This window comes from Trichechus manatus, unplaced genomic scaffold, assembly GCF_000243295.1.
Source record: "Trichechus manatus latirostris isolate Lorelei unplaced genomic scaffold, TriManLat1.0 scaffold00033, whole genome shotgun sequence".
NCBI classification, from domain to species: Eukaryota; Metazoa; Chordata; class Mammalia; order Sirenia; family Trichechidae; genus Trichechus; species Trichechus manatus.
In genome coordinates this window covers 1221071-1224054 of record NW_004443969.1, presented here as the reverse complement: position 1 = coordinate 1224054, position 2984 = coordinate 1221071, and the positions used below count along the sequence as shown (strand labels likewise).

The following is a 2984-nucleotide window of genomic DNA, read 5'->3' as shown; positions in this document are numbered from 1 at the left end:
TCTGTTTGTATCTCACTGGTCAAACTTGTTTAATGTACAGGTTACATAAGAAAGTTCAGGCAAATTTATTAAACTTCACTGAATCTCTGTTTCCTTAGTATTATCTAGAAGATTAATTAAGATACATATGTAAAAGAAAGCCTGATATTGAGAAAAATAAATTCATGTACCATGCTACATGTACCATTGCTGGTTTCCTGTTTCCCTCCATGCCTCCTTTGTTCTGTTTTCTCCTGCTTTCGTTCACTCAATCTCTCTTTTTTTTTTTTTTTTTGGTTATAAAATATTTATATTTAGAATTAGCACAGCTGGACTCAGTTTAGATGATCCCAATTTTACTGGCAACATCCAAAGCTTCATAGTCAGGAGCCAGTTGAACATATACCTTATTCTCTCCATTAGGCCTGATCAAAGTGTTGACCTTGGCCACATTAATGCCATAGAGCTTCTTCACAGCCTGTTTGATCTTGTCAATGTGCTTGTTGGCCTTGACATCCACAATGAATGCAAGCGTGTTGTTAGCTTTGATCTTGATGGCTAAATCAATGGTCAGAGGGTTCTTGTTGATGACATAGTGGTCAAGCTTGTTTCTCCTGGGGGTGCTCTTCAGAGGATGTTTGGCCTGCCTTCGAAGCCGCAGTGTCCTGGACTGCCAGAAAGTCGATCACATGCAAATCTTTTTTTATTTTTTTTATGGTGGCTGTGGGTGTCATTCAGCACTGCCTTCTTGGCCTTCAATGCCTTTGCTTTGGCTTCAGTTTTGGGAGGGGCAAGGGCTTCCTTCTTCACTTTAGGCATCATCTTTGTAAAAAGGCTCATTCAATTTTTTTTCTCTCTCTCTGGGTCAGCAGGGGAATTGCTGTCACAGAAACCTTGGTTTCACTTTGGTTTGTGAAATGTAATAGGACAACTTCAGGCCTATATCAGAAAAATTCTCTTTAAAACTGCAGAAAGAAATATCAGGGATACACAATATTAGGGATATACAACAGCAACAAATATTTCAGAAAAAGTACAAAATAGCAGAGACAAATTATAGTAGGTAAATGAATTTAAAAAGTGAAGGAATATGAGGTTTATTCTGGAAGAACCAATTAACTACTCACACCTAAATAGCAACAATGGAAGTTTCTAATGAAGAAGGTAATTGTGAGGGAAAAATATCATCTTAATTACATATATGCAACAAGAGCCAAATGAGGAAACTTGAATAAATGGAGTCATACCATGATTCTTGAGCAGAATAATAATGTAATTGTGATAAATCTTCAGAAGTTCATTTAAACTTTTAAACTAACCTCAATCAAAAATTATAAAAATACTTAACAAAACAAAAACCTGATTTTATATGGAAGATTCGATAGGTTAGAACACTTGAACAGCTAAAACAATATTTTAAAGCAAGATGAATGTGAAGGGGCTTGATGGCTCAGTAGGACCTGTAAAAAAATACTAAAGCATGCTTTAAAGCTGTAATAATTTTAAGTATGGTAGAATGACAACACAAGAAAAAGAAACAGGGCCATGAACTAAAATAGAAAACCGGAGGAAAAAAAGAAAAAAAGAGCACTAGAATATATCAAATGTAATGAAGTATTTTAAATGAGGAATCATAATAAGTTAAGGAAGGAGAGGTTTATTTAACAAATGTTATAGTAACCAGAAGTCAATTATTTGAAGAACAATTCTTAAGATTGTATCTTTCTGTAAGAATGGCGTGGGGGCAGTGTCTGACCCCCTCTAACTTCACAAGCGGGAAAGAGAATCAAGATCAACAGCCCAAGGCTGATTCCTATGAGAAGGAGGTCAGACATGCCTCCTCTCTCCACCATCTTTACCAAATCTGGCACCAACTGTCCCTCCCGCGGCACTCTCTACTTCTCTGCAGGGTTCGATAATTGATTGCAATGGCCACACAGAACTCACAGATCATACTCATGATTATGGGGTTTATTAGGGAAGTAACAGGTTACAGTTCAGGTTCAGGAATTCTCAGGATACAGTTCTTCCATCAAGACAGCCTCTTCCCAGCTGTGCCACAAGCACACCTCTCTCTGGCCCCTTGGCCTCTGCCCCATCTCTCCTGCCACTGCTTCTCTTGCCACAGCTTCTCATCATCTTCGGGGTTACGGCTTATCTCTCTCTCGGTCTCCTGCTTCCAAGATCTTCTTAGGCATGGATCCACAGTCCAAAAGAGACACTCTCTGCTCCTGACTGTTCTTCCTTGGTGGTGGTGGGAGCCTCTGTTTCCCACCTCTGGCATGGCTCATTTTAAGCCCAGCAGGATGGAAAAACTGACCAATTCCCTTGGTGGGCCACAATTACCCTATTTGCACAGTCCCACCCAATCACTTGGGTAGGAGTTACAAGACCATGATGGTAAGAAAGACCACACAAAAGTGATACACTGCACCACACTTTCCTTCACATAATATTATAAAACAAATTCCAGGTGGATTACAGCTTAAAAATGATGAAAGAAGTCACCAAGGTGAAAAAATAACAAATTTGATTACAAAATATTCAATAAGTCTGTGATTCAAAGGTATTATAAACACATTTAAAAGATAATTAACAAACTAGAAAACCATATTTGCAAAAAGTTATGCCAAGCACAAGGTTAATAGCTATACTCTCTAAAGAGCTTATACAATTGAAATAAAATAAAGACCTTAATCTCTCAGTAGTCAAAGGATAATTCACAAAAGAGTATATACAAATATCTAATAATCATATAAAAAGGCTTCCAACTTAAATAATAATCAAAGAAATTCAAATTAAAACAATGGGATATCATCTTCACCTTTAAAATTAGAAATTATATTTTAGTAAGACTGATGAAATGTAAATTGGTGCATAATTACTGATCTGCAGCTTTTCATTCATTCATCATTTTATTTATCCATTAAAGAGATATTTGTTCATTACTTACCAAGATTAAAACTCATGGCATTCGACTAATCACCTACCTTTTCCCTCCAAGA

At 36.9% G+C, this 2984-nt stretch overlaps 1 pseudogene; it reads right to left on the bottom strand.

Annotated features, from left to right (window-relative positions):
• Positions 1 to 319: 319 nt before the first annotated feature.
• LOC101342916 (60S ribosomal protein L23a pseudogene) lies at positions 320 to 840 on the bottom strand (annotated as a pseudogene).
• Positions 841 to 2984: the final 2144 nt, after the last annotated feature.